Source organism: Rutidosis leptorrhynchoides, chromosome 6 (assembly GCF_046630445.1).
Source record: "Rutidosis leptorrhynchoides isolate AG116_Rl617_1_P2 chromosome 6, CSIRO_AGI_Rlap_v1, whole genome shotgun sequence".
In the NCBI taxonomy this organism is placed as follows: Eukaryota; Viridiplantae; Streptophyta; class Magnoliopsida; order Asterales; family Asteraceae; genus Rutidosis; species Rutidosis leptorrhynchoides.
Genome location: NC_092338.1, coordinates 191,693,260 through 191,702,039, shown reverse-complemented (window position 1 = coordinate 191,702,039; position 8,780 = coordinate 191,693,260).

Below are 8,780 nucleotides of genomic sequence, written 5' to 3'. Positions count from 1 at the left end.
GTTTGTGTGTTAGACTATTGTGACATGATTAGTATAACACTTATGTATGCTATGGCCTGTAGTTAGTCGTACTCACTTAGCTTCCTGCTAATTCCCCTCCATCTCCTCCCTGCAGGTTGATAGCTTTTGTAGATAGTGCTTTTTGGGAGAAGACGGGCATGGAGATGTTATGTTTAATCGGATTAACTCTGATGTGATCTTTTATAGTTTAAATTATGTTCTTTTGAAAATAGATTGTAACTACATCTTCTCCGTATAAACATGTATTTTGTAATGACACGTGACAATGGTTGTCTTAGTAATAGTTAATGTTTATTTTGTAATTAATAAATAAATGCTTCCGCCACGTGTATATAAAAAAAAAAATTAGCGATGTTACAAGTTGGTATCAGAGCTGAGTTTGGCAGCATGTGCATTGTGATCTACATGTCATGTTCCCAAACTTCGAAGAGTCATGTCAAACATAACATGCTGGGGATGGGTTAAGTGAGTATTAGGACAGAATATGTGTTAGTTATTAGTACTAACATAATTTATACTAAGCTTTGGTGTGAGTGTTGTGGTAGTGCAGTAATGGCAGATAATGAAGCAACCGCTACTGGCCCTACTGTCCCTGGAACTAGTACTTTTAGAGCCCCTGACGAAGATGGACATGTGTCTTCAGAAGAAGAAACTTCTCAAGAAGTAATAGAACTTCAAAGTCGATTACTAGAAGCTCAGGAGAAAATTAAGGAATTGGAACAAGAACGGGCGCAATGGAACCCAAATACAACTGCGTTAAACACAACTTTTCCTTCAAACCTTTATAATCAAGCTGGTGGCAGTTCCCAATCACAGTTTCCACAAAATACCTATCAAAACTATCAAATGCCATTTCTGTTTAACCAGACTTTTCCTAATCAAATGATGTACCCATTTCAAGTCCCTGAGACAAGAAGGAAGTGTACCTATAAACAGTTTATGGACTGCAAACCTCCTGAGTACAGTGGTCACACAAACCCTACAATGACCCTTAATTGGCTAAGAGAAGTAGAGAGAGCGTTGGAAGCATATTTTTGTGAGCCTGAATCTATTGTACTGTTTGCTAGTAGGCTTCTCAAAGGTGAAGCAATGAAGTGGTGAGATTCTATTACTGCATATTTACCCAAAGAACAGATCAGTCAGATAACTTGGGAACAGTTCGCTGCTAAGGTTCGTGAGCAGTATTGTTCTGAGTATGAGATGGAAAGATTGAAAACTGAGTTTCTGAGTATGAAAATGACCGAAAACATGACGATTGATGAGGTTTTCAGAGATTTTACATCGAAGTTAAGGTTTGTTCAATAGTAGGTACCGACTGAAAAGGATAAGATTCAGCATTTTATGTGGGTGATTAAGCCAGAATATAGAACAGTTGTGAGATTTTCAACCACATTGGCACAGGCTCATGAGATGGCGAAGATTACTGAAGGTGATATCATGGCAGCGAAAAAAGAAAGTTCAAAAAGTGGATCTTTTGGAGGAAAATCAGAAAGTCAATCAGGTGGTCAGTCTGTTCAGCAATCAAGTAAGCAATCCGGATTTCGTGGGAAGAAGTCAGGTGGGTTTAAATAGAAAAGTAAGTCTGGCATGAGTGGGTTAGGTCCAACTCAGTCTGGGTGGTGTAATGTTTGTAAGTCAACCCATGTTGGTCCGTGTTCTCCAATGACCAGAAAGTGTTTGAAATGTGGTGTGTTAGGTCATGAATCAACAGCTTGTTCATTTAAGTCTAATGTTTGTTGGAGTTGCCATCAAGAGGGGCATAGATATGCTAATTGTCCATCTGCATCAAGATCCGGTTCTGGGGCAGGGTCAGGGGCGAGGTCGGTTATTTCTGGGGGATCTTCTGCTTCTACTGCCGGGCAGAAAAGAAAGAATCCTCCAACAACAGAGGCAAGGGCATTTCAGATGACGATAGACTCTGCAACCGCTACCGATGATGTCATTACCGGTACGTTCTTGGTTAATTCCTTGCCAGCTCGTGTGTTATTTGATTCTGGAGCGAATCGATCTTTTATGTCCTTAGGCTTCTGTAATAAGTTGAAGTTGCCTGTTAGGATGTTAGATGCGCCTTTGGGAATAGAAGTAGCTGATGGTAAGATGGTTCCATGCACATCATCTGTGTCTAGAATTGCCATCGAAATTGACGGCCATTCCTTCCCTTTAACTTGTTTGTTGATGCCTATACCTAGCTTTGATGTAGTCATAGGTATGAATTGGTTAAGAGCTAATAGGGATAATATTAAGTGTGATAAGAAGATGATTTCTTTCCGTTTGGCCGACTGATCCCGAGTGATAGCTAGGGGAGAGCGTAGTAGATTTAACTTCCCTATGGTTTCCCTAATGAAAGCTCAGAAGGCAATAGCGAAAGGGTGTGATTCATTCTTAGCCTACGTAATTGATGTTAAGAAAGAGAAGAAGCAGGTGACCGATATTCCCGTTGTGTCAGAATTTCCAGAAGTATTTCCAGATGATTTACCAGGGTTACCTCCAGTACGTGAAGTAGAGTATAAAATTGATTTGGTTCCAGGTGCTACGCCAGTTGAAAAAGCTCCTTACAGATTAGCTCCGTTAGAAATCCTAGAAATGATGTCTCAGATTCAGGAACTGTTAGATAAGGGGTTTATCCGACTAAGTTCTTCACCGTGGGGTGCTCCTGTTTTGTTTGTGAAAAAGAAAGATGGGTCACTTAGAATGTGTATAGATTACCGCGAACTGAATAAGAGAACAATCAAGAATAAGTATCCATTACCAAGAATAGATGACTTATTTGATCAGTTACAGGGTGTTTCCTATTTTTCAAAGATTGATTTACGTTCAGGGTATCATCAGGTACATGTTGCAGAGAACGATATACCGAAAACAGCGTTATGAACTAGATATGGTCATTATGAATTTTTAGTCATGCCATTTGGGTTAACAAATGCGCTAACAGTGTTTATGGATTTAATGAACAGGGTGTGTCGTCAGTATCTTGATAAGTTTGTGATTGTCTTCATAGATGATATCTTGATATATTCGAAAACCGAGAAAGATCATGCTACACATTTGAGATTGGTATTAGAACTTCTGAAACAGGAACAGTTGTACGCCAAGTTTTCTAAGTGTGAATTTTGGTTGCGGGAAGTACAGTTTCTGGGTCATGTGATTTGTGAACAGGGTATTAAAGTAGATCAGTCTAAGATAGAGGCCGTAATGAATTGGAACTCATCGAAAAATGCCGTAGAAATTAAGAGTTTTCTGGGTTTAGCAGGTTATTACCGCCGATTTATCAAAGACTTCTCTAAAATAGCAGGTCCTTTGAATAAGTTAACTAGAAAAGATGTAGCCTTTCGATGGACTGATGAACAAGAAAAGGCTTTTCAGACTCTCAAACAGTTGTTATGTCAATCGCCGGTTTTAGCTTTACCAGAGGGAACAGAAGATTTTGTGGTCTACTGCGATGCGTTATGTGCAGGTCTGGGTTGTGTTTTGATGCAGAGAAATAAAGTTATAGCGTATGCTTCATGATAGTTGAAGAATCATGAACGAAACTACCATACTCACGATTTAGAGTTAACTGCAGTTGTGTTTGCTTTGAAGCTTTGGAGACATTATTTGTATGGTACACATTGTGAAATCTATACAGATCATAAGAGTCTTCAATATATCTTTTCGCAGAAATAATTAAATATGCGTCAACGTCGATGTTTAGAATTGATTAAAGACTACGATTGTGAGATTAAGTACCATCCGGGTAAAGCAAATGTGGTCACAGATGCTCTGAGTCGCAAGAAAACCATCGAAAATGTTAGATTTATGAGAATTGAAATAGTTTCAGACTTGATTGATCGATTGAAAACCATTCAGTTAGTAGCTTTGAATGACGAAAACCTAAAGACTGAACAAATGACTAAAAGAAAATTCGACCTATGCAATGATTCTAGAGGATTAAAGACCTATAAAGATCGAATTTGGGTGCCTATGCTTGGAGATTTGAGGGATTTAATCCTTACTGAAGCGCATAAATCGAGATTATCAGTGCATCCAGGTAGTACAAAGATGTATAGAGACTTGAAAACATTGTATTGGTGGCCGACAATCAAGACAGATGTTGCAAATTTTGTCGAAAAATGTCATATTTGTGCGCAAGTTAAGGCAGAACATCAGAAACCATACGGATCTCTACGATAGTTAGAAATTCCTCAGTGGAAATGGGATCATATAACGATGAATTTTGTAACCAAGTTACCCCGAACCCAGAAAGGACACTACATGATCTGGGTGATTGTGGATCGTTTAACAAAGAGTGCTCATTTTTTAGCTACTCGTGAAATAGCTTCGTTAAGTGATTTGGCAGAATTGTACTTGAAAGAGATCGTTAGTCGGCATGGTATACCGTTGTCAATAGTTTCTGATAGAGATACTAGGTTTGTATCGAACTTCTGGAACAGTTTACAACAGAATCTGAGTACGCGTGTGAATTTAAGTACAACATGTCATCCACAAACAGACGGTCAGAGTGAACGAACGATTCAAACGTTAGAAGACATGTTGAGAGCGTGTGTCTTAAAATATGGTGGTTCTTGGGATTCACATCTTCCACTGATAGAGTTTGCTTATAACAATTCGTATCATTCGAGTATTGGAATGCCGCCGTATGAAATGTTGTATGGTCGAAAATGCAGAACTCCTACGTGTTGGTAAGAAGCAGGTGAGAAACAATTTGCAGGTCCCAAAATTTTTCAGATAACTGCAGAAAAGGTTGAAATTGCACGTGAGAAGTGAAAAGCAGCCAGAGACCGACAAAAGATGTATGCTGATCCGCGCAGACGTCCGGTGACATTTAATGTAGGTGATCGTGTTTATCTGAAAGTTTTGCCATGGAAAGGGGTGATCAGATTTGGTAAACGTGGTAAACTAGCACGGAGGTTTATTGGGCCATTTTCGATCAAAGAAATTTTGAATGATCAGACTGTTGTTTTAGATCTTCCATCAGAGTTAGCAGGAATACACAACACGTTCAATGTTTGTTATTTAAGAAAGTGTAAAGTAGACGATGAAAGTCAGATTCTTCCATTGAAGGATTTGAAAGTTGATTTAACTAAGAAGTTGGTAGAAGAACTGGTTAGAATAGTGGACAAGAAAGTCACAAAGCTAAGAAAGAAACAGATTCCTATGGTGTTAGTGGAATGGCGGCACAGTTTGGGTTCTAACTTGACGTGGGAAACTGAGGAGTTAATGAGAGCGCGCTATCCCCAGTTGTTTGACCTTGACCAGATTCCGAGGACGAAATCTTCTTAAGGGGGTAGATTTGTAACATCCTCAATCGGGCCTAGTTATAAGATTACTATTTTGCCATTAAGTTAGTATTGTGTTTATAACGACCCGTCCTAATCCATCCGGACGAAGTCCATATCGATTATAAATGATTCATAATAGTTAATTACATCGCGAGGTACTTGACCTCTATACGATACATTTTACAAACATTGCATTCGTTTTTTTAAAAGACAAACTTGCTTTACATCGAAAGTTGACGGCATGCATACCATTTCATAATATATCCAACTATAATTGACTTAATAATAATCTTGATGAACTCAATGACTCGAATGCAACGTCTTTTGAAATATGTCATGAATGACTCCAAGTAAGATCTCTAAAATGAGTTAATGCACAGCGGAAGATTTCTTTCATACTTGAGAATAAACATGCTTTAAAGTGTCAACCAAAAGGTTGGTGAGTTCATAGGTTTATTATAACAATCATTTCAATATATTAATAGACCATAAGATTTCCGTTTATAAATATATGTACACTCGCAAGTGTATAAAAGTATTCTATAAGTTGTTGAGCGCTTCGGTAACCATACTTAACAATTAATGTGGCATATTCCCTTTATTATGAAATCTACCTACACTCACAAGTGTAGTAAAAACGAAGTACTATGCAACCGTTTACGATACTAGAGCGACTAGCCCGGTTGGGGTGGTCAAACCCGATAGATCTATCAATAGGATTCGCGCTTACATGTTCTTCTAAAATGTAAATATTTGTTACCAAGATATTAGGGAAGATATGCAGGGTGGTACAACTCAACGTAGAATATATTTTAAGTACTTATGTCTATTTTGTCAAAAGTTATAAAAGCAGCGCATGTATTCTCAGCCCAAAAATATATATTGCAAGAGCAATTAAAAAGGGAGCAAATGAAACTCACCTATTGTATTTTGTAGTAAATATACATATGACGACATTAAACAAGTGTAAGGTTGGCCTCGGATTCACGAACCTATATCATTTGTATATATATTAAAATGTATAATCGTAATTGAACAAGTTTATATATTATTATTAGTGATGAAATCTTTATATCAATAACTTATTTACTTCATTAGATTTTCATTTTATATATTTTAAATAAAAGTATTTATATATTTAAGTGATGGTTATTATATATATTGTTATTTGAAAAATCTTTTGTTTGCAAAATAATAGTTATAATAACACTAGAGTAATATTAATAATAGTAAAAATGGTAATAATTATAATTCTTAATATTACTAATAAGGATATTAATGTTAATAATCATAATAATACAATAAATACAATACTAATAATAATAATAATAATGATAGTACTAATACTAGTAATAATAATAATAATAATAACTATAATAATAATAATTGTAATTATAATTATGATAAGGGTAATAATCATTTGTAACTAATACTTTTATTAATACTAATACTAGTAACTATAATACAAGTAATAATAACAATATCTAATAATGATAACAATAATAATAATAATTAATATTAATAAGTAATAATAATAATAATTAATTTGCTACCTTTATAAGAAACCAGTTCTAAAAAAATAAGGAAAGCCCCTGCCCGGGCTCGAACCCGCGACCACCCGCTCGCACACTAACACCCCTCTACCATCACTCCATGCTTGCTTTTCTGATTTAATACCCACTCAGTATTTATATAACCCGTCCTGTTTAGTTATCATCTTCTTCCTCATAACAAACAATCAGGGAACCAAAAGAAAAATCATAAGCGAATTATAATTTGGATTAAGGCTTAAAATTAATTTATAAATTGTAATTTATTTTTGTTAAATCAAGCGATAAAAAAAATAAAAATAAAATAAAAAAGAAACAATGCAGCGAAGCTGCTGTTACGGTTTAAAAAAAATAATATAATTTGATTTTTAATTAGTGAACGTTTTACACAAAGTTTATAATATAAAGTAAGTTTCAAATCACCTCTATAAACTATAAAAATTATCAATTTAACTCAAATCATAACACACAACTCGAATTTGATGATGAACATAAAGATTGACTTTTTTGAAATTTATCTTTGACTCAAAAATTTGAATTCGAAAATACGAATTAGAATTTGAAACTTTACAGGAAGTTTAAATGAAAGATTTAGAAGAGAATTGCATTAATAGTTTTTGAAGAAATCTTCAAAATCGAAAAATGACCAAAAAGATAGATAACAGGGGTATCGAGCTGTAATGTTTTCTTTTTCTGAAAAATCCTTTAATTAATTAACTGTTAATGACACTAGTAGTTGGTAATGAATCAGAAGGATCAAATGAAGTGTTTCACAACTGCATTGATCGAGTGTTATATATAATTGTACGCTTGACAGGAATAATTCACTAAAAAAAATAAACAAAAGAATAAAAATATGAAAAGGATTGAAAACAGATTTTGGTTGTTTGTGTTTAGAATTGGAGTTGTTCAGTACAATTTGCAGACAGGATTAACCATTTAAAACAGTTTGAAGTTGATTGAAAACAGAATACATACTCTATCTTTATTTATTTATGTATAAACTGTATTTATATTTATGTATACTGTATTTATATTTATTTATATTTTTATACTGTATTCGTATATATATACATATATTTATACATGTATATATTATTATGTATTTGTATATGGTTATATTTATATCTTGCTTTTATATATATGTATATTTAATTTTTACATTTTGACTTTTAGCAAATATAAGTATATTAATGTTATTAATACTAATAATAATAATAATAATATACATAATAATGATATCAATATTGTCACGACCCGGAAAATTTCGACTAATTTTGAACCAAACTCTCGATACGATTTAATATTTTTGACACGATAAGCAAAGTCTGTAACATTGACTCTCAAAAATTTTGAACTGTTTTATTTCATTCATTTAACTTCGACCAGTTTCGACGAATCACGAACAACTATTTGGAAATAGATACATAATTTTAATTATATAAATTATAATTAAAAATAATATACAAATTAATTGTTAGAAACAAATGATCTTAACTTAAAATTGTGGATTTCTCTGAATACTTTTATATAAACAGTTTAACAGCGAGCACAAAATAATATCCGTAAAATTCTAAATAAGTACAAAATCATCCGATAGCTACACTATGCATGACATTTGTTTTCTTTTTCTACTTTTCAATCCCTTTTTGTTTGAAAGTTAAAAATTATTAATTAAAATATTATTATCATATTATTAACATTATTTCTCATGTAAGTGAATCTATCCGTAAATTTGATAAAGCAGATATGATTGAGGAGATTAATGTTGTTTAATTGTATGATTGAAGTCCACTAGCTTTTCAATTCATTCATCCACTAACTAATATATATATATATATATATATATATATATATATATATATATATATATATATATATATATATATATATATATATATATATATATATATATATATATAACTCTTAC